The sequence below is a fragment of the Canis aureus genome, chromosome 2 (assembly GCF_053574225.1).
Source record: "Canis aureus isolate CA01 chromosome 2, VMU_Caureus_v.1.0, whole genome shotgun sequence".
NCBI classification, from domain to species: Eukaryota; Metazoa; Chordata; class Mammalia; order Carnivora; family Canidae; genus Canis; species Canis aureus.
In genome coordinates, this window is record NC_135612.1 from 24,342,501 (window position 1) to 24,367,003 (window position 24,503).

At 37.8% G+C, this 24,503-nt stretch overlaps 1 protein-coding gene and 1 long non-coding RNA gene across 3 annotated transcripts in view; one reads left to right on the forward strand and one right to left on the reverse strand.

Moving 5' to 3' along the window:
• HAPLN1 (hyaluronan and proteoglycan link protein 1) overlaps positions 1–24,503 on the forward strand; it is a 77,263-nt gene that overhangs the window by 5,471 nt on the left and 47,289 nt on the right. The gene's annotated exons all lie outside the window — the stretch shown is intronic.
• The window catches only part of LOC144294310 (uncharacterized), a 36,815-nt gene that overhangs the window by 3,030 nt on the left and 9,282 nt on the right, over positions 1–24,503 (reverse strand). Inside the window, exon 2 of the long non-coding RNA XR_013361732.1 lies at positions 15,726–15,871. This is a non-coding gene — a long non-coding RNA (uncharacterized LOC144294310). The remainder of the gene's footprint in view (positions 1–15,725; positions 15,872–24,503) is intronic.

Sequence of the window (24,503 nt, forward strand, 5' to 3'; positions counted from 1 at the left end):
AAAAAATTCAAATTATTTTTATGGTAAATCTGGATTTTCCCAAGCTTATCGTAAAGTTTCATAAATAGTATCTTGGATTAGTCTCCTCCACTTATACTGTGTGAATTTTTCTCTTGTTGGCTCTCTTATTTTGAATTGGGGATCACCTCTCTTGATCATTCATGCATTCATTTGCTCATTCAACAAAAAATTAAATACTTGCTATTTGCCAGGCACCACGCTAGCACTAGCACAATGTGCTGGGACCCTCACTTTATGCCATGAAAATTCATTCTAAAAAAATCATAAAGTCAGGGCTCCTGGGTGACTCAGTGGGTTGAGCATCTGCCTTTGACTCAGGTCATGATCCCCGGGTCCTGAGATGGATCCCTGGGTCAGGCTCTCTGCTCAGCGGGGAGCCTGCGTCTCCCTTTTCCTCCGATGCTCCCCTGCTTGACAGAGGGCTCTCTGTGTCAAACGAATGAATAAATAAAATTAAAAAAGAAAAAATCAGAAAGTCGAAGTTGATTGATATGAATGTAAAATGCTGCAAGACCCTGAGGTACACAGAGTAACAGAAACACACAAAAAGTTCTAGCCTCCTGGTTTCTGTATTAAGAGAATTTTGAGCATGCATCTTTAAAATCATTTTCCTTGTTTGGTCTCTAGCTGAGTGGATAAGAGCTTTGGGTTTTGGTTGTGTGGGCACAGATGGGCCTGGGAGGGCAGCTCTGACACTGCAGAACTCCAGGAGGGTGAGGCTTCCAATAATCTGTCTGCTTGGATGGACAGGAAAAGCAAAAATTCATTTGCACACAGTTGCTGTCTGCCAGTTTGCATCTAAAATTCAGATTGAACACAGAATGATTTAGTGCCTACCATTTGCACCAGGCACCATGCTAGGTGTTGCAGAGTAATTGGCTCAAGGAGTTCACAAGCTGATGGAGAAGACAGATGGATGCACATCGTGAATCACTAGTCAAATTTGCCACGTAGGTGAAGTTTGCCTTCATAGTCTCCTGGGGCTCTTTGCTTTGCCTTTATTCAAACCTTCCACCCTGCCTCTATCTCATAAAGTGAGGCTCCTGCGCTCTACCCCCCACCCTGGAGGATCTGATACTTCTCTGGTTTATTGATTTCTTGACTGACTGATTACACTTCAGTGTGAATGAGTTTCACTCATGCATTTACATTTCAAGCCTTTTATGTCTCTAAAGTAAATGTTTTGTTTTCTGTAAAAAGAATTTCAAACATTTGGGGGCCTTCCTATCCTTCCACCAAAGGGTGTAATTAAGCTGATTGAGTCCTCCAAGGTCTTCAATCTCTCAGTTACCCCACTCCATATGTGAGGCTGGAAGGACTCCCTGGAGGCTCATTTCTAGAAACTCAAAGGACCTTGGGTCCTATTAATGAGTGGCTCCTTTCAGCTGAGCCTGATCAACCTGTCCTTTCACCCTCTCCCGGAGCTTTTGCCTGAACCAAGTTTCCTCCCTCCCACCAGGAGGGGCATCCAAAGCCCATCCTTTTGAACCCATCCATTTACTTTGCCAAAACTTGCTCTCAGTCCTCTCAGCCCTTCATTGCCATGCTTGGGTTGCTGCCCCTGGACAGGTGTAACGCCCAGAGCTCCTTAGGTCCTACCGTTTGATCCCTTAGGCCACCCTCAATGTCCAGGTCTAGAGGGAGTGAGCAACAGCAATGCACATATTTGGTCCAAGGACTCCTCTACATGAAGAGGCTGAGGGAAGAAGATGACATCTGCATAGGGCAAGTGTAGGAATGAGCCATCATGTTGCAAATATGGGTCAAAGTCAACATCTTTTAAAATAAATGCTCAGATAGTTCACTACAATTAGTTATAGAGCAATTTTGACATTGATATTGATTATAGGTTCTGGTAAAGTAACTGCAGGGGCAAAAAGTGAAGCTTTGCCTTGCCTTTATATAAGGAATGCTAATCAGAGTCCTTTATGTAAATTCCTTCCTATTTTATGCTTAATTAACGGTATAATGATAGCCACATTTTATTAGTTTCAGATTTATGTTCTCATTGATTACATCCCCTTGATTGTACCACCACAGTCTAGTACTCCAGTAAGATACTGATCTGTTCTTATATAAAGATGTTCTCACCACCTTTCAAATTGCCAGGACTGATAACCCAGATTTAGATACTTTCGGGGGATCCCTGGGTGGCGCAGCGGTTTGGCGCCTGCCTTTGGCCCAGGGCGCGATCCTGGAGACCCGGGATCGAATCCCACATCAGGCTCCCGGTGCATGGAGCCTGCTTCTCCCTCTGCCTATGTCTCTGCCTCTCTCTCTCTCTCTCTCTGTGACTATCATAAATAAATAAAACTAAAAAAAAAAAAAAAAAAAAAATTAGATACTTTCCTTCCGCTTCTTTCCTGGTACCAGGAGGAGAAGGATCATGGGTCTGCATTATTCACCTAGCAAGGATATCAAGATGCTAGACACTCAGTTGGTGCCCTACAAATGCTTACTGTTGTTGTCAGTGCCCAGTACAGGGTAGAATGTGGGGCTTTCTGGGTCTCCTGGCCTTTTATCCCCAGTGCCTATATTCCAGATGTCTGAACACTTTCCAACCTCAGGCCATTCCCTCACTCAGCCTTTGTTTCCTGTTTAGTCTTCTGATTTTTCAGTGTTGCTAAATGCATGAAATCTTCCCAGACTTAAATAATAATAATTGGTGAAAAAAATGAATAATGTAAATAGAATTGATAATTTCAATAAATCTTTACGTTTAAGGAAAAGAAGACTAGAGGCTGGACATGACTTGAGAGAGGCTTGGAACACTGTAGGCATCATCTAATAAGGACACATTTATTGGATGAAAGAGAGAAGTCAAGAATAGTGTGAGTGTTTCAAGGATAGACAATAACACAAAGAGAGATGTGACTCTAAGACTGAAATGAAGGAAAAATAAAAGTTTCTGGGTAAATATAGTGAATCTAATTTAGGAAGGACCGATGGGACAGTCAAGGACCCATGTGAGTTGAATGCATATAATCTTCAGCACAGGGGAGAAGTCGTGGATAAAAAGAGACATTCGGAAGTCTTTGCTATTAAAATGGTTGTTGAAAATCATATGGAAGAGGGAAATCATCCCAGGAAAGAACAAAGGGGAAAACAGCTGACCATGAACTGAAATCCAGGAAAAAAAATCGATAAAAATGAGTTTTGCCATTGTTTGTACTTGATCTTTACTTTTATTTTATCAACTATAAATGTCCACTGAGTTGGATAACACCAGTGTGTTATTAATCTTTCTATCGCAGTCGTAGTCCTCTGCATATAGAAGGTGCCAGACATGTTTGTTGAATTAAATGAAATTAAAGTGGCATTTCCGAGCCTTGATACTCTAATGACAGATTTTCATAATGATAACTCTGAACCTGGGTAAGACCCCAAAATGTCTGAATTGTAGTTATTTATTCAATTTTGTCCAATACCAAGCCAGCTTTAAATATATGTTGTTGCATTTTGTTGTTTAAAAATCAGTAATCAATGTGTGGTGTAGATGGTAATTCACCAGAGTACTTGATTAACCTGAGCCCACGTTGTTTAGCTTAGCATACAAATGAGTTCGCCACAGAATGCAGCCTAGTTCAGGTCCACTTATAATTCTTTTCCTAGTGCCTTGATCTTGAAGACCTCTAAACCTTAGAGCAGATTTGGAGTCCAAAATCCTGGGTTTCTCTGGTTTTCCCAGCAACTTCCTTTTTCTCCCCAGTTCTCCTCTCTACCCTCCATACTATGATTGCCATATAAAATCCAAAGGATAATTGAATAATATTTACTACAAGTATATCTCAGATACTTCATGGTACATACTTACGCTAGTGAGATTATTTGTTATTCACCCGAAGTTTAGCTGGGTGTCCTGTAATTTTTATTGGCTAAGCTGGATAACCCTAGCCTACACTAAAATTACTTTTACTAGAATATGGCAAACAAGAATTTCTCCGTGAGACTTCTGAACATTCGCCTTCAAAAAGTCAACAAATGAAGTTACTGAATCCATCTTCACTAGTTAAATGTATTAAAAAGATAATCGAAATAAAACTATCTACAATACACCAATCGATGCAATTTACAAAACATTTGTAACTATGGTGTTTTATATATATATCACCTATACACTAATGACCATATTAGGAATGCCGTAAATGTATATTAGTGATCCTGTGTTTTAGTCTATCTAAAATGTTTTAAAATAACGTACATGTTAAAAAATAAAACTTTTTAATTTTCACTTTTTCAAGTGGGCAATAATAAAAAAGAAGCAATTATTTTTAAATTAAAAAAGCCTATATTCATGCATACATGTACAATGGGTATAAATTCCCAAATATTCTGACTGCAGAAATATCTGAAAGGAAGCTTTTCCCTTAATTATGTCGTATTGTAGTTGTGCTGCCACCTTGTGATGTTTTGAGGTATGATTCAACTTAACCAGTCCATTGACATGTTTTCCCAGATTGACCATTTGCTCAATGTTAAAATTATTCCTCAGGTGATTAATATTTTTCATTCTATCAAAGAATGGCCATATAATTTATACTTAGAAAGGGCTCTTGAGTATTTAATGTGAACATTTTCTAGAAGTTTAATGTATTGTCTGCAAATTAGTAAATGATTCCTAAGATGGTAAATTATAAGTCATTTGGTACTGTTTTATGTTTTATGACTGAATTTAGGTTGTATCTGCATGTGTCTGTTAAGTTTACTTGACCTTTCAACCCGAATTTCCCATAAACTACTCGAACTTAACGTGTCCACAGTTGAACTCATCATCTTTCTTCTATCAAGCCTGGTCCATGCCATCTCCATATAGATACCAAGGCCATATAATTTATTAGCTAAACCAGAACACTTTGAAAGTTAAATGGGACACCCTACTAATTATTCCAGCAAAGTGGTATAAACCAAGACTCTCTTAAGCAAACTGGTTGTCTTATATAAGTTAAAAATCATCATAATCCCAGTCATCCAAACTAGAATACTTGGACTTATGGAGTCCATCAAATGACCATCAAAATGACCTGGAAACAGGCACCTGGGTGGCTCAGTGATTGAGCATCTGCCTTTGGCTCAGGGTGTGATCCCGGGGTCCTGGGATCGTGTCCTGCATTGGGCTCCCCCGCAGGGAGCCTGCTTCTCCCTCTGCCTGTGTCTCTGCCTCTTTCTGTGTGTCTCTCATGAAGAAATAAATAAAATCTTTAAAAAAAAATGACCTGGGGATCCCTGGGTAGCTCAGCAGTTTGGCCCCTGCCTTCCACCCAGGGCATGATTCTGGAGTCCTGGGATCGAGTTCCAATTGGGCTCCCTGCATGGAGCCTGCTTCTCCCTCTGCCTGTGTCTCTGCCTCTCTCTCTCTCTCTCTCTCTCTCTGTGTGTGTGTGTGTGTGTGTCTCATGAATAAATAAATAAAATCTTAAAAAAAATGACCTGGAACCTCCGTCCCTGATGTCCTCTCATCCTTCTACCTCTCATCCTTCTACCTTTTATTTTACTTTCTCCTCCAGGGTCCATCAGCTTGCCAATGTTCTCACTCTTTGTCCTGTTTTCTGCAGAGAGCCCCACCAGCCATCCCACCAGCCAAAAATCCTTTTTCAGGAAAACCTAACTGCCCCACTACTTCTTCCACACTTGCTCTCAATTGCTGGGAACTGCAAGGAACAACTCGTAACACCCTGCAGAATGGGGCCACTGTATAAATTCATCATATCTGACTGCAGCTAGATCTTTGGTGCTGTGTGGCAGTTCTACCCAAATTCTTAAAAGTTTTTAGTTTCTTGAGTCCCCTGTAGCAGATGTCCAAGCCTCCCTATCTCATACTGAAAACAGAAGCCACTTACAAAGAATTCAGTCACCATCCTGCCACCAAAATGAGTCCTTGACCACCAGCACCCCCATATTTTCTTTTTTTTTTCCTATTAGGAGAAAAAAGTATCCTTTAGCTCTGAGAGTCTAAGGCCGACACTGCACGCCGAGCTTCAGGTGCCATGTCCTCCAGAGTCTTCTCAGGGATAGTCCTGAGAAGGACTAATAAAGCTTTTTCTCTCATATCTTCAGCCTCTCCCGCTCTGGTTATTTCTTCCTAATGGTATTTAATCATGGTCAGAGTCTTTTGTCTTAAAGATATATAACTCTCCCTAGTTTCACATACAATCTGTCAGTCTTTCTCCTTCCCATCAGAGCCAAACTTCATGAATTACCTGTGCTCACTCTCTACCTCTTCACCCCATCCACTCCTCAACTCACGGCAATGTGCTTTCTCCCTCAACTCAACTACTCCAATGGAACGCTGCTCATTGGGGTCACCAATGATTTGTTCTCAATATGTTCTCTTTCTCCTGAACTTGAACTGCTCCCAATTTCATCTAGTGTGGTAAATGATACCATTTTTCTCCACTCTTTCCAAAATATGAAAGACAGGAGTCACTGTGTTGATTGATTGTATCCCATATGTATCTCTTAAATGTATATATTCTTTTCTATTTCTCTTGGCATCTATGAGCATCCTGTCTTGCCCAAATTCCTGCAGATGTTACCTACTGGTTTCTCCCACTCCCTGCATTCTAATGCATTCCCCACATTGAGGCTAGAGTAATGCTTCTCAAGTACAAATCTGAAAACGGTTGCCTTCTTAAGCCCTGCAACACCTTTCTATTGCTGTGAAAATTAAGTCCAAATTATTTAATTTCATTTTCAAGGTTCTCAGTGACCAGCTGCAGCTTACCTTTCCAGCTTCACTCTCCTCAACTAAAATTAGCCAGCATACCAGCTGACAGGACCAAAGGACCCAAAGAAACACACAAACGAACAAAAAAAACAAAAACAAAAAAAAAATCAAGATAATGAAACAGAAAATAGAAACAGATCAGTAGGAGATCTAAGTATCAGAGTTACCAGATACAGATTTCATGGGAGTAATATGTTTAAGAAATTAGACTCTAAGAGAATTTTACCAAAGAACTGGAAACTACCAAAAAAAAAAAAAAGGATTCAAATGGAAATTCTAAAGGTAAGAAACTGTAATAACTAAAACTAAGAACTCGATACATGAGTTTATAAAAAGTCAAGACACTTGAAGAGATCATTAGTAAATGGAAAATAGGTCTGAAAAGCAACAACAACAGCAACAAGAAAAATCAGAGTGAAACCTAAGAGAAAAAGGGAGGAAGGTACTGAGGTGCGGGGTGCAGGGTGCACGGGGAGAGGGGGTAAAAGATCTATGGGATATGGACATCAGAATCTCAGAAGAAGAAACTGCAAATGGGGCAGAAGCAATTTTTTAGAAATAATAGCTTGTGACTGTCCAGGTCACAGCTTCAAACACTACAAAGCCACAACAGGGTAAATGCCAAAATAAAAAGAAAATACCTACACCCAGGCATGGCACAGAAAAACTGCTGATGAAAGCAAAGAGAGACTACTAAGAGCTTCTGGAAACAAAGGTCTTCAGGTAGACGAACAGATAGCAAAATTAGCCAGCTCGAAATTTTGCTTTTCCTTCCACATGAGAAAATGCCCCAAGTCAGCAGGTGAGCCGGACCGTATTCTGGGTAGCTCTTATCTGGTTGGCCTACTTTCTCTGAGAGAGCCCAGTCTTCCAGCCCTCAGGGATGTCAGTGTCCCTGGTTCCCAGAAGGAGCTGGATTGACACATTTTAGTGCTGGCTCAGTTCCTGCGCTCGGTTTTCAGATGTTGTGTGGTCCTACTGCTGTCTAGGGAAAATTCTGGACAACAGTTTGGGAGGTTCAGAGCCATCTGTATCACTATCTAATGTTCTCGATGTATTTATTTTCATTATCTGGGATGCCCCGCTGTTGAAGAAGTGGACAGTGCAGATATCAGTTACCCAGAAAAAATTCTCGAGAGAATAACTGAAAGATGGACCTCAATAAATAGAGTGATGTTAAAAACAAATGGCCACATGCATTTTACAGTTACTTGAACTGAAGCACAGGCCCAGTGAATCTTGTGAGCAAACTCAAACTAAGTATGGGACTTTAAACATTACTTTTATTTTATTTTATTTTCCTTGTGAGGGAAGAAGCTTCCTAACTTTGTAATTTATCACTATCGAATGTCATTTTAAACTACAAAGAAGAAATCAATGTGATGATTGCAAAGTTTATGATTTATACAGGATTTTTACAATGTCATGACTCTTTGAGGCACCAAAATTCAGGTCTTGGTAAGTAAAGTAAATGCAAATATATCACAAAGATGATGATAATTAAAGTCTTCAGAATATCACTTGTCTCTTCCAAACATTTACACAGTTCTACTCTAATTTTTTGCTCATTTGTGGCATCCCTTACATTTGATCCCTCCCACCTGCACTACGGCTCCTGCCAGGATCATTAATAGAAAACGCTTCCTCTGGAGAACCTTGCATTGTACTGCTCACCAAAATAAGTCACTTTTTGCGAGGTCCACCGTTAGTGTTTTCTTTGCACCATCGTTATTCCCCTTAGCACACTTTTTTTATGCTGTAATTCATTGATATGTCTTACACTAATTTAGAGCCCCCTTGTTAGTAGATCATTTTATCCACCTGATGTTCATAAGAGTTTTGACCTCACAGTTTAGATTTGAATCAGAGTCCAGGAGACCTGATCTGTTCCAATGTTCCACCCACTGCAGGAATCCCATGTGTGTTATAACTCGTTGATCTACTTCAACACCTGCAGTGGCAGAAAGTGCTTTGTCTTTTGCAGGGCAACTCATCACCCTATTAGAGGACTTACCAGAAAGTTCTCCCTGACGCTGTGCAAAATGGACTTCATTCACTGTCATCCATTTGTTCTAGTTCTGTCCTGTGAGGCTACCTTGAATAAGTTTACTGTCTTCCTACATCATATTTGGGCAATTTACTTCTAAATGCAAAATAGTATGTTTTGTTCTATGAAAGTTTGTTATTTGGGGCACATCTTTCCAAACTCTGCAGATCGTTTTCTTTCTTCTAGCTTCCAAGTCACATTGCAATTACTCTCTGGCATTAGCTTTCCAGCTCATGTATAGGCTTTGAGTCTTGAAACTCTTATGACTAAAAGGAAAAACCTAATTTATATTAACATGACTTGAAAGCAAACCTCCTGATTGATAGTGCTCACAGAATTATAGAAATGAATAAGATAATGTCCTTGTCACTGGAAAGGTCTCCTTTTATTAAACAAATAGCTGGTGTACCAGAGAAATGGAAAATAAATGTCAGTGCAGAGTTGAAAACCTTTATTTTCAAAATAGAAGGCATTGATCATCTGCACTCCTTTATTGTGACTTTATCTCATTACATATTGTTACTATTTCAAATTAATCTTGAGATAGCAGAATGAGAAGAGCAATGCATCATCATTTAAATATGTGCATCTGTGAAATGTTAGGCCATATCAAAAATTAAAACCTAGCTTGGTATAATAGTTACCATTAGTGGTAATGTATTAATTGCCCAAAGGTAAACCAAAATAGTTCAAAGAGTTTGAGATCTAAACTTAAAAGGAAAATACTGATTTACTATAATTGGTATAAAGCAAAATGTGATCTTCATTTGCATTACACATTCTGTGGGAAAACAAAAACAAAAACAAAAACAAAAACAAAAACAAAAAAAAACAGTGCCTCCCCTCATTCCTCTTTGCCTGCACCAGCAGGGAAATATCCATACTATGGATAAGAAGTAGACAATCTATGACTCCTACATACCAATTATTCCATGCTCTAGGCTAGCAACTGCCACTTCAAACTGATAAGAGAGGAGGTCATTCAAAGTTGAGACATCTGCAGTACCTAGAATGCCAAGGTTCCCAATTTTTAAAACTCCTCATCTCTATGCAGTATAACAGTAGATCAGTATGGTTTTATTTTATTTTCTTATTTTTTTAAAAAAAAATTTTGAGAAGAAGAGAGAGAGGAGGGCAGTTGGGGAGGGAGAAAGAATCTTAAACAGGCTTCACCCCCAGTGTGGAGCCCTACATGGACTTTATCTCAAGACCCTGAGATCATGACCTGAGCCAAAATCAAGAGTCAGATGCCAAGTCAGTAGGCCACCCAGGCACCTCAATAACTATAGTTTTAAATAAAGTATGTTTGTAACCTACCAACGGAAGGGATTCCAGTGTTCTGCTCTTAATGTTAAAGTAGACGTGTAGATTGAATTATGCTCCTGTTATTATCAACATTTTAACTGGATGTTAATTAAGCCTATTATCCTAAATTATTGAACAGGACTGATTTCCTATTAAATATATCAAGAATCAGTTCTCTCTTTGTTTACACATTTCATTTATGTATCATGAATTGCAAATCCAAATTTTTGGTACATGGGTGAACACTATAGGAAATTCAAGTTTGAATGGACTATCTGTGCCCTGATACACAATTGAAAATTATTTAAGCATACACAAAATGTCTTACAGTGTATTGACTGCCAGTGAAGTTGAGATTTTGATAATTGCAATTGTGCTCTGTGTAATGCTTACAATCCTTTGATTAATGATGACTGTTCTGGACCAGAGCAACTTTCTACACGAGAAGCCCATAGGATTTCTCTTGAAGTAAAACAAAGGCATCCTGGACCTTGATAATTTACAATTTGAACTATAGATTTGCTCCTTAAGGACAACCAGAGGAGTCTCATTTAGCATGACTAGGCTCTACATATGTTACCCTAATGACCGTAATCATCATATAGAGTCACCTAAAATATTTTGGACACATTTGATAAAGAATAATCTCCTTCAAGATTCTCTGCTCTTGGCAGATTGCTAACTGGTTAAATACCAAACTGAAATGGGAAGGGACTTAAAAACAAACTATATCTTCATTTATAAGACCAGATCTTTATGTTTGGATGCTGTAAAGCCTTTGCTTGTTGACTGAGATAAAAAGTGTAACAGGGATTGGAAGCTTATTTTAAGGGGCAGGATGGAAGGAAATAAGAAGAGAGGAATAATTCTACCCAAAACCCCCCAACCCCAAGAACAAACAAAAAACTCTTTCAGTAGTTTCTTGATGGTTAGCTACATCACACTGAGTGTTTTACATTTGTTTAGTTACTTCATGGTTCTTTCTACACAGCCCATAGGATTTCCCTTTGAAGTAAAAAAAGGCGTCCTGGGCCTTGATAACTTACTACTTGAACTATTTCAAAACCTCAACTTTATTTTATATATTCTGACAAAGTTTATATTTTATTGACTTACCATTCTAATTTTTAATCATTAATGATAATTTATACACAACAGTGAATTTGATTTTTCTTATCCGACATATTACATGGGAATTAATTTAATGTGTTTTTAAAAATTGAAATACCATATTCTGTACTAAAGTATTTTCATTTAATCAAAAGATTCTGATCCTTGAATAAAATTTAACATCGTGGATTAGAAAAGTTAGAATAGTTTTGGGGAAACTTATATATCCATGCTGATGAAGTTCAAATTTAAGTTATTTCAGTTATTTTGGAACTTGTACTATGGATTCAGGTAGACCTGGATTTAAATCCCAACTCACATTTTACTATGTACCAGCTGCTGCATGCCTTGTGCAAATTACACAAGTCTTGAGCTTCATTATCCATTTTAAAATAGAATGATTAATAGTATTTGCCTCACAGTGTTTGTAGTTTTGAGAATCCACCAAGAAAATATATATAAAGTACCATATAAAATAATAAAAGGTTGATGACTTTTTATATTATTTTCATAAACTACTGCTGGGGGACATGTAAGTAAATATTTGTCCAATACTGGTAGAAAGAAATCATTGAGGAAAATACTTAGTTAACATGAATGTTTATAATTCTGTTCATAAAAAAATACTAAAAATCAAAATGAAGGCAAATGTTTTCAATATGCACTGAAGACAAAAAGAGCAGTACCTTAATATGCAGAAAGTTTTGAAAAATCAATAGCATAGTTAAAACAAGACTGCCAAGAGAATTCAATGGAGAAAGTATACTCTTTTCAACAAATGATGCTGGGACAACTAAACAGCCACAGACAGAAGAATTAAATTGGACCTCTACCTCAAACCATCAAATACCTAAATTTAAGAGCTAAAATTCATAGAAAACAACAGAGGAATGGATATTCATGACTTTGGATTAGGCAATGGTTTTTGAGATATGACAGTAAAAGCAAAGCAACCAAAGAAAAAAATAAATAAATTAGGCTTCATCAAAATTAAAATCTTTGTGCTCCAAAGGACAATGTCAAGAAAATGAAAAGACAACACGTACATTGGAAAAATTTTTTGCAAATCATATATCTATTAAGTGTCTAGTATCTAGAATGTATAAAGAACACTTACCACTCAACAATAAAAAGACAACTTAATTAAAAAATGGGAAATGAACTAGAATAGATATTTCTCCCAAGAAGATATACAACTGAGCAATAAACACATGAAAAGTTGGTCAACGTCATTAATCACTGGGAAAATGCAAATAAAAACCAAAATGAGGGGCACCTGGTGTCTCAGTCAGTTGGGCAGCCAGCTCTTGGTTTCAGGTCAGGTCATGATCTCAGGGTCAAACTCCATGTCCCAGAGGGCTCAGTATGGAGTCTGCTTGGGATTCTTTCCATCTTCCTCTCCCTCTTCCTCTCCCTAATTCCTCTACCCCTCCCCTATGCACATGCTGTCTCTCAAATAAATAAATAAAATCTTTAAAAACAAAAACAAAATGAGATGCCAGACAGACAATAATTTGTTTGATTAAAACATGTCCTGGTGAGGACAGGGAGAAATTGAACCCTCATGCATTGTTTGTAGGAACATAAAGTGGATGAAGAGCCATTCCACTACTAGTTCACATCAGCATTATTCATCAGAGGCAAAAAGTAAAAAAAATAACCTTAATATCTATCAACTTCTAAATGGATAAGCAAAATGTGATATATTCATGAAAAATATTATTAAAAAGAATGAAGTACTTACACATGTTACAGAATGGATGAACCTTGAAAACATGATGCTAAATGAAGGAAGCCAGTCATAAAAGGACCACCTGCTATATTATTCCATTTATATGAAATGTCTAGAATAGGTAATTCATACAGACAGAAAATAGATTTGTGGTTGTCAGAGAATGGAGAGTGATCATCATGGGTATAAGGTTCCTTTTAGGAGTAATGAAATGTTCCAGAATTAGATAGTGGTAATGATGGCACAACTTTGTAGATGTATATCTTTAATTTAGTAATCTCACATTGCAGAATCGAGAAAATAAATTTAGATTGCTAAAAATTGTTTTATAGTTATATTATTGCAATGTTTTATGAGAAAAACAATAAAGATACACTTAAATATCCAAAAATAGGTTATCGCTTAAAATATTTTTGGCATATACATTTTATACACATAAATTTTGGCATCCATGTAAAAGAAGATTTAATGAAATGGAAAGATGCCCATAATATATTCAATTTTAAAAATCACTTTCTGAAACACCATATAATTTGGTTTTATTTCAGTAAAAATAAAAAGAGCATTTGTATTTGGCTAAAACCTTTGGATAGGTATGCAACAAATAACTTGTCTATTATAAATAATGCTGCAATACATAGTGCTACATACATCGTTTTGAGTTAGTATTATTGTTTTCTTTGGGTAAATACCCACTAGTGGAATTACTGGATCATACAGTGGTTTTATTTTTAACTTTTGGAGGAGTCTCCATACTATTTTCCATAGCGGATGCACCAATTTACTTTACCACCAACAGTGCACAAGGGTTCCCTTTTCTCTACATCCTTGGGGAAACTTATTTCTGGTCTTTCTGAGACTGGTCATCCTGACTAGTCATCCTGACTGGAAACTTATTTCTAGTCTTTCTGAGACTGGCCATCCTGAGGTGGTATCGCATTGTGGTTTTGGTTTGCATTTCCCTGATGGTGTGTGATGCTGAGCACCTGTATGTCTTCTTTGGAAAAATGTCTATTCAGATCATCTCCCATTTTTTTAATCATATGATTTGGGGTTTTGGTGTTGTATTGTATAAGTCTTTATCTGTTTTAGATATTAACCCCTTATCAGACATATCATTTGCAAATATCTCTGCCCATTCAGTAGGTTACCTTTTCAATTTGTTGGTGATTTCTTTTGCTGCAAAAGCTTTTAATTTTGATGCAGTCCCAATAATTTGTTTTTGCTATTGTTTCCCTTCACTGAGGAGATATATTCATAAATATGTTGCTAAGGGCAATGTCCAAGAGATTGCTGCCTATACTCTCTTTTCGGAATTTTATGTTTTCAGGTCTAACAGGTCATTAATTCATTTTGAATGAATTTACTCAAATTTTTGTGTGTGGTGTCAGAAAGTGATCCAGTTTGTTTGTTTCTTTCTTTTATCCTTTCTTTGCATGTAGCTGTCCAGTTTTCCCAATAGCTTTAATTGAAAAGAATGTCTTTTCTCCATTATATATTCTTGCCTCATTTGTTGTAGATTAATTAACCGTAAAAGTTAAGGTTTATTTCTGGGCTCTCTCTCCTGTTCTATTGATCTATGTATCTAACTATTCTTTTGCCATTGATTTCTAACTTAATTCTGCTATGGTCATAGAGTATATTTACATGAGTTGGATCTTTCTACATTCACTAAGGATTATTTTATGGCCTAGAATGTAATATCTTGTAGAATCCTGGTAGATGTGAAAAAAAAATATTAAAAAAAAAAAAAAAAAAGGGATCCCTGGGTGGCGCAGCGGTTTGGCGCCTGCCTTTGGCCCAGGGCGCGATCCTGGAGACCCGGGATTGAATCCCACATTGGGCTCCCGGTGCATGGAGCCTGCTTCTCCCTCGGCCTGTGTCTCTGCCTCTCTCTCTCTCTGTGACTATCATAAATAAATAAAAATTGAAAAAAAAATATTAAAAAAAAAAAAAAAAAAAGAATCCTGGTAGATGCCTGGTCTACACCCGAAAGGAATGTATATTCTGCTGTTCTTGAAAGAATGTTGTATACATAGCAATGAGATCAGATTGATTTAGGGTGTCCCAGTCTTCTACATATTTACTGATTTTTCTAACTACTTATTCTATAAATTTTTGATAAAGAGATATTCTAATCTCTCCTTACAGTTGTATCATGTTAAAATCTTCATGTATTTTGAAACTCTTATTAGGGGCCTACATTTTTGAGACAGTAATATCTTACTAATGATTTTAATACGTTATCATTTTGAGATTATCCTCTTTTCTTCGCTGATACTTTTTGTTCTGAAAGCTACTTTGTTTGATTTTAATGTAGTTTCCCCAGGTTCCTTTTTATCAGCATTAGCATGTTATATAACTTTTCCATACTCTAATTTTTAATATATTTTGTTTTTTCATTTAAATGAGTACCTTTTAGGCAATATATGGTTAAATCTCTCTTTTAAATTCTTTCAATAGACAATCTCTGCCTTTTAATAGTTTTTCTTGGGTCATTTACACTTAACATAAATATTGATGTGATTGATTATGAACCTATCAGTTTGCTAATTTTTCTATTTGCTTCTTCCATTTTTCATTTCCTCTCCTGTCCCTTTTTTCCTTTTTTGGATCAATTTTAACAACAAAAAAGTTTTCAGTGTGCCTGGATGATTTAGTCGGTAGAGCATGTGACTCTTGATCTAGGGGTTGGAGTTTAAGCCCTGGGTTGGGTATAGAGATTACTTAAATTCTTTCTTTGAGCCACTCTTCTCCTCGCTCCTCCTTTCCTCCCTTCTTCTTACCTCTTCTTTCCTCTTCTCTCCTCTCTTCTTTCCTCTCCATACTTCTGACCTGTGATCTCTGGCTTCCTTGGATTTCTAGAACACTGGGCTCCATCTGCTCAACTCAAGCTTTCCAATGGCATAGGTGTAGATTCCATTATCCTGCACTGAAGCATAGAAACTTCCTTTAGGCAATAACATGAGACAATCACACAGCTCACCTCAATACTTTGAGTGCTGGGTTTGTTTTTTTTTTTTTGATGTTTTGTCCATTTTCCTTTTACTTATTTTAGACAAGAGGGTAAATCTTGTCCCTCTTACTCCATCTTAATCAGAAGAAGAAGTTCTATATGGTTTTATTTTCACCTTTTTGCTCTTCTTCATTATTGTAGTTCTTCTAAACTAATACACATATACATAGAAATTTGTAATAATAAAAATATGTGACTTACTTTAATAAACTAGATAGGATAGTACTAAAGTTAAAATTTATTTGGTAATTAATCACATTAACATGCTTGAATAGCTAACAAATAATGATATAGTTTTCAACTTTTTTACCAACATCCAAATTATATCAGATACATTTTCCCAGAGACAAGATAATCAAAGGCACACAAATATCATCATTTAAGAGAGAAAAATGGGGAAAAAAGTTTTTAAAAAAAGATATGTGGCTCCTTAGATATATAAAACTCATATCTAAAAACCCTAAATGCTACAATAGTACTTGAGAAAATAATATTAACTTGTCTCTAAATATAAATTATTCAACATTTTTCTTATTCTAGGTTCCAACGTGTTCTCTCACTATTTTTTCATAAAACCTTTTAGTTCCCATTTACAGATGTTTCTCTCATGACCAAACAGCTAATGAGAATTCCATGGCCTAAATAACTCTACTTTGAATAACATCTTGCACTTTCCCCAAACTCAGATTCATCACACTACTGAAAACCTGTTTCTACATCTGTGACTTTGGCTTTTATGATCTCCTTGGGTGGCTCGTTTATTCCTGGCATTTCTAAACCTCAAATTATGAAACAATTTCTCTGAAAAAAAGTATCAGAGATTCTTAACTCTGCTTTGAGTTTTTAAGGGTAAAAAGAAAAGAGCAATGCATTTTCAACATGATTGTCCTTTGCATTATATCCAAATAGATATACAGAGAACTAGTGCCAGGAATGTGTCCCATGCAGTCTTTCTTTTTAAGTAAGCTGAAGATTGCCTCTTCAATTAGTTCAAACTACTGGGTGGTCTTTTAAAAAAAAAAAAAAAAAAAAGCTCTTTGAAGAAAATAGCAAACTAATACTACTTTATATTTAAAGTAGTATTAGTTCTTTAACTTTGAAGCAGAGGAAGAATAAATTGCAATTTTGTGGGTTTTGTTTATTAATATAGAATTTCATATCTCTAACTTTTAAGAGGGGAAAATTCTTCAAAACTCCAATGGAAGAAAAACAACTTTTTTAAAGATGTGTATATATTTGGGCTTAGAATTAGTCGAGTTTAATTAATTGTGTGTGTGTTTGTGTAAACTATTTATGACAGCAATTCACGAAAACTTGGTCTTTTTACCAGAGAGAAAGCAGACTTTCCATCTTATGTCAGTGTACTTTTAAAATCCATTCATTTTCAAACTTAGCCCATTCTGTCCATACATAAAATATCTTTCAAAAGATTTCCCTTCACAAACCTTCTACAACTTTCCTTTGTATTCAGAGTTTGTACCAACCCACTTTTCTCCAAACAACCAGTCTCATTTAGGACAAAATTATTTTCTTTTACCTTCAATAAAAATGTATCTCCATTCCTTAGATCTTTCTAAGATACAGACTTGCTTCCCTTATCTCCATCCATCTTAATCACATTTAGCAAAATTTTGTACTCATAGAAACCTTAGTCACCAGTGAAGACTAAATAGTAACCAATTGTGAACTACTACACCAGAACTCTTTAGATGGCAAATTTATGAATCAGTGAAGTACAAAGCATGTTTACCAAGAGACCCAAATAGCCTTAGTTTCTTTGCAAAAGGAAAATAAAAAAACACAAACCTCTGTCCAGTAATCAATGCCTTAGCACTTTACCCTATTTGGAAAAGACCTAGATGTCCAAAGAATTCAATCCCATTTATTATCCAAGCAAACTTTAAAGTTTCAGGTTACCAAAGACTTTGAAAGCTATCTTAACAATTCCTCATGAAAACTTTGAGACAGACAAGAATAGCCATCATTTTAAGTCATCTTTTTGCTAACAATTTGCAACAGAGGTAACACAAGTTTATTTGACCTTCAACAAACCTAGATAGAATAAAAACTTCATATTTAATGCTGATAACCCTGAAAACATGTCTATTTTTATTAAACCAATGAACTTAAATGACTTTAGATACTGAATTCTGTTTTACCTGGGGTCACTTAAAAGTCAATCAATTTGGGGGCACCTGGGTGACACAGTCAGGTAAGTGTCTGCCTTGGCTCAGGTCATGATCTCAGAGTCCTGGGATCAAGCCCTGTGGTGGCTTGGAAGCAGGAAGTCTGCTTCTCCTTCTCCTTCTGCCTCTGTCCCCGCTGGTGCTCTCTCTCTTGCTTACTCTCTCTCAAATAAATAACATCTTTAAAAAAAAAAAAAAAAAAAAAACCTCAATCGAGTTGTCAATTGTAAATTTTTACCTGGGCCACCAGTGGGGAAATCAGAAGTGGGTGATGTATGCAGGCCGCATCACACCCAAGATGGTGCAAAACAGGAGGGGAAGCAGGGGGAGGCAGGAGGCAGATTGCTGCCCGGTGGCAGAGGAAGAAGTTTCCTGGTTCTAAACCTGTCAGCTGAGACAGGTGAGCAGATGCCATGCTTGTTTCCACCAATGTGGAAATATGCAGTCCGTGTCAGGCTGGAGATGACAGGGAACGTCCCCAGAACAAAGGGAATGTCGTCAGCTGCTTGGGAATATTCCTTGAAGTCCCAGTCCCGAGGTAGACTAACCACAGTTGGCTCCAAATATAACCATTAACATGGGAAATGAGGGAGAAGTCCCCACGTCTATCAGGAGGAAGAACAGTGAGAGAGAGTCCGTGTTCCCTTCATTTCAGATGACCGGTGTTTCTTCCAACCTGGGTTCTATCGAGAGGAGGCCTATTGAGATCATTATCATCCAGTATATCAGGAGGGAGTTGACTAATCTGGTTACTGACCAAACATTTTCTTCCCTGTTTCCTGAAGCAGAGATCAAACTGACAGATCCCACTGAGGCCATGCAGTGTTAGAGGAGATCAGTCATTTCCTAAAGTTTGCAATTTGAATTGTTTCCAGTGATTAAAGGGCATCCCCAGGGAGAGTCCTTGGGGACTGAAGAAGCCTACTGAAGCCATACTCCTAGAAAAGTAGAGAAAGTCCATTACCAAAAATCCCCACCCCTGACTCCTGGGTGTCATCGCATACAGGATATGTCAGAGATTCCAGGTGTCAAAAGCGATCGGAGGCATCCCTGTAGCAAAAATCGCTATTGATCACCATCCTGCCTTACCATGAAGGCATTCCTGCCATTAAAGGCCCTGTAGAAGGGATGTTAGTCTGCCCCCACTTCTCCATTGCATCCTAGGCTACAGATGGGTGCTTAGGAAATATAACACTGTGCACCCCATGCCCTTAAAGGGCGTGCTATCGCCCTGCCCTGTGAGTCATGCCTTATTTGAGCTTGCCTGCCATTTTTAACTCACAGAGAATACTAGAAAAGTTTTACAAGGGGAAATTACCAATTTTGTAGCTTAAGGAGTTAGTAGAGGACACTGATGAAAAACAGTAAAGATAGAAGTCCGTCATGATCTAAGAGATATTTCAACACATGTAGTCTTTACAGCCATCTTCTCCAGGAAATGTCCCTGGTTGACTTTTAATTCAATTGAGGTACTGGTTTCTGCCAGCTTGGAGCAGAGTCTGGTGGTCAGAAGCAGTTAGGCCAGGGAGGTGAAGGGGATCATATGGGACCAATGAGGTCTCATGGGAGTGTTATGATTGGCAGCTGCTTGGTGACTTAGGTGGTCATCCTGTGCCCAAGACAGACAGCTTTGTATAAGAACAGGAAAAAAAAAATATGGCAGCAAGCTTCTGGATCTAATACTGTTCCTGCTGTGGTACTAACTTCTAGCCAAAAGGCAAGCTTTCTCTGCCTCATAAAGTAGCCTTGGGTTAGAGGACTGTAGCCTGAGTAATCGACATGAAAGTGTTCCAATAAAACAATATACTCCTTGCAAAGCCCCTGAAATGAAAGTAAAGGAAAAGAAGAGAAAGTACTCACCAAATCTGCACCAAAGCTCACAATCCAGAGGAGAAGACTGTCCCTTTGTGGCTGCCAAATGATGTAGCGAAGATAATTGGGGTTCAGAGCCGACAGCCAAGAAAGAATTCTTGAGATGTCTTTGGGGCAAAATGGTAGTTTTATTAAAGCATGGGGACAGGACCTATGGGCAGAAAGGGCTGCACTGGGGTTCATGAAGGTGGCCATTATATACTTTCAAGTTGGGAGAGGGTTAGGGATAGAGTAAGTCTCTAAGGAATTCTGGAAGCAAGATTTCCAAGACCTTGAGGGGGCTAGCTATTGGTGGGAAAAGTCATTTATTATCATCTAATAAAACCTTAGTCATGAGACCTTTAAGATCTATACTGGTGGGCCATATACTTGGGGGATGATTGCCAACATATACCTTGGGGTGCAGAGATAAAGTAAGTCTCCAAAGGAATTTGTATATGTTAAAGTAGATTTACAGGATCCTGGGGGTCAGGCTAAGGTTGCTTTTTGCCCTTAGCAAAGTATTAAGATTTGAGTTCCCAGAGGAATGTCACTCTGCCTGTTTCAAGGACCTTTCAGTGGGCTGTAGGTAATAAGCAAATTTAATTATTCTTTTGCCTTTGTTTCCCATATCACCTGGTTTACTTATTTTTAAATGTAAATAGATTCCTATACACATACTACATTCTGTATTAAAGTCAGTATATGATAAATTAAAATAAGGACTTGTAGTAAATAAAGAACTCCCTCCACTTCTGAAAAATCGTCCATCATTTGGTCTTAGTCTGCATATTTATTCCAATTTCAAGACTGAAATCACCCCTGTGTGCTCTCAGATATCTCCCACCCCCCAACCCCTGACAGTTACAGTCTGCCTTAGGCAAAATACTAAAGTATTGAAGTTGTTTTTCTCAGCACTCCATTCTTCCAAAGATTCCTTTCTCATTTTTACACTTCTTGGCTGGTCAGTGAAAAACAATTGTATTTCAGTTGGAAAGCCATTTATTGCTTGGAAAAATAAACATTTAGGCATCTATCCCTTCCAGAGAAACATAGGACAGGCTGATATTATTAGTAATCTTCACTACTCAAATACCCATAACTGTGGTTTTCATTACTACGCTGGCTGTGTCTACCTAAGAGGCAGACAATGAAAACAGTCACCATTTAAGCTCAGAATGTTCAGTTTGGGCCTTGGCTAAATCCAGTGACTACAAACCCTCCTCACCATCCCCCTCAAACAGGAAGGATGGTCAAATTAATTTTGTCATGAAAAGGGAAAGTCTTCTACAAACAGGGGTCTAATAGTTGGGATAATTGGCTAATGGACTGAGAAAATTCAAATAAAGTAGACCATGTAGCCATTGTAGACTTTGCAAATCCTCCAGGCAAGCTCATTCCAAATGGCATTTTTGGCTTTACTAATGCAATATCTGTACGAAGAATTGTGCATAAGCCTGAATAAGTTCCCCATGGCGCTGCTGAGCTTCATCAGCTATTGGCCAAATGGGCATTGGTTGGCAAATGAATATGGCCACGGCCTTCAGCTTGGTTTTCCTAGTCTATGGCTTTATTAGTGGAATTGTTAGTAACTATTTCTCACTGTACATAAGCAGAAAGTGATAGAAGTTTTCTGCCTCTGTCCACCATACTCTGAATGCATCATTTTCCAGTGTTATTATCTCCCCAATCTATATTAATGCGTCCCATTTAAATAAGCTTTCCTCAAATACCCATTATCCACAGTTAAAAAAAAAAGACTCAAAGCTGCCTGCATTTGGCAAATACTATCCCAGGAAATTATCCACAATCGTGGGCGCCCACAAAAGAGGTCAACAACCATTTGCTTTTCATGTGCATTTAATTATTGGAGAGAATTTGATTTGCCAATTATGGTAGTATTTTGAAGCAACTTCATTTTACAATTGAGAATGAAGGCTTCCTAAAGTGGGGATTATGCCAGTGATTTCATGCCAGATCCATTGTGGATACTGAAAAGTTTAACTTGGAAAGAGAACCAAATAAAGAATGGCAGGAACTACTCCGCCACATGGAGATAAACGTAGCCTGTGCCTCAGAACAGGCAGCCAAGGTGGATGGTGTAATTTAGTGGTCACTGGGATGACTTCTTGAGCAAAATATGTCTCCCACTGCCTAAAATGTTCACTATGGAAGAGAAAAATCAAAGGTATTGTTAGAGAAGCAAAAGACCAACAGAAGACTGAAAAAGAAATGCTGGATTCAACAGCAGAGAGGGTCAGAAAGGAGCTATTACTTGGGTCAAGACAGCAGGTCTGAAGAGAGAGCCTAGAAATGTAGAACTAGGAGTAGTTAAAGCATCCTAGGCATCCTGGTGTCCTAAAAAGAGAAAGAAGAAAAAATGGAAACAAAGGAAAGAACGTAGAGATATGAGAGCAAATTCCCTTCATCCCATTTGACCTACTTTGTGATTTAGAAATTCTTGTCTATCCAGTACTTGTACCTTAATGAAAATCAAGGGGGGTAAAAACAGCTTTTTGATGTGTCAGTTGAAGAGAAGTAACTGGAAATGTTCTCGTAAATGCATTTCCATAATTTAGATATTGTAACAAGAAAGAACAAAAATAAAAAGTTAATCAATTCTCCTGATACTTTCTTTTCCCCCCCATTATCCAGATTAAAGAATAGGATGTTCTAAAACATTAAAAGTGACAGATAAGTTGCAAAATAGTATGAGGGCATTCTTTCAGCTTGCATGCTGGAGATTCAAGACTGACAACACACGGGGGCAAGGCAGTTGCATTCTACTTGGGAAAATGAGTATTAGTATTAGTAATACTAATGAGTATTAGTATGACACCAAATGCAATCCAATGGCATTTAAAGACCTCATTCCTGGTTTGGATTCCACAATGGTGAGAGATATTTGGAGATGCGGATTGCATTTTATATATTTGCCTCTGAAATATTGTTGAATAAATGCCTTGAATACGATACCAGTAAGTAGGTATTTATTCTGTCTATGCAGATGACTGAACAGAAATTTATGCTTTTGCTGAACGAGTTATTTTGCAAAGACCTGCCTAAACTATCGCTAAAAATGCAAATTGTGGTCAAGGGTTTCTTAACTGAGGGCCATGCTATTCCTCTCACTGGGAGAAACAGCAGATGCATCCTCAGGCCATTCACTACTTACTGAGAAAATATTTGCCAATTTTACAGTTTTTAAAAATTGATTTTCACTTGACTAGATCATTGAGGTTAATGATTCAATGAGATCATTGTCTTTTCCTCTTTTCCTGTGTTTAAATTTTTTTTAAATAACCAGTTGCCCTTTCTATATAAGTTCTGTTATAGGCCTTTCATTATTTTTAAGTACATTTCCTCTTTTGTGTATATTTTTAAATACCTGTCACCTTAACTTACAAAAAGCCAACTTAACCTAATTTTTTTCCCCAATGGCATTCTTACAGAATGAAATTCTTCCCTTGAAATTCAGGAATGACAGAAAACAACACACCCTTCCAGATGTGGAGAAAATTAGCCTTATCCTGCTTTGAACTTCCTAAAATTTAAATGACCTTCTTTTGTTTTGTGTCACTTTGCACCCCACCTGCTCTACTCTCCTCACACCCTTTGGCCCTGCATTGTAGATACAAAGACTTTCCTAAATTCACTTGCTGAGTCTCTAAAAGGGCTGGGGTGGGGGTGGGAGATAGGAGGTAGGGCACGTGTCTGTGGTGGTACTGGATGTGCTGTATTAACATTTTCAGCCAGCATTAGCAGAATGAAGAGGTGACATGGTTGCCACAAAATTCATTGCTAGAAATTACCACGATATTGAGCCTTTTCATTTCATTGCTGCTCTTGACATCATCAACTCGGATAAGAATTAAAGTATGGAGATTTCACTATCTTTGCCTCTCCTACCAGCCAAGGGAGGTTTCTATAAGCTGTGTAGGAAGAGCCAAGCAGAGTTCAGAAAGCCTTGCTAAGAGGATTATATTAGACACTCTTGCCTCGTTCCCTCTCCTACCTTTTCACCATCGGTAGCAGCTGTGTCTTTGTTTTGCCTGTCATGCCTTTCCCTTTTTAAGACTGAGGTCAGATAATCATGCAAGGGCCTGATCCTTGAGTAAATTTTATTTTATTATTTTTTTAATATTTTATTTTTTCATGAGAGGCACAGAAAGGGAGAGAGGCAGATATGGGACTCGATCCAGGGACCCCAGGATCACGCCCTGAGCCGAAGGCAGATGCTCAACCGCTGAGCCACCCAGGCGTCCCCCTTGAGTAAATTTTAAATTAGCAACTGGTAGGAGGAAATGAGATCAATAATTTGGCCTTAAGTCTTGTTCTTTCCTTTGTCCTCCCCCCACTCCATTTGACTACATTTTACACATCTGATTTTTGTTTGACACTGCCATGGGTGGCAGCAACACTTCAGACAATCTCCAGGGTGAAGAAATAAAATGGTAAATACTGAAGAAGTATCAACCCACTCACACTAAGCCTTCAGTGGCTTATGCTAT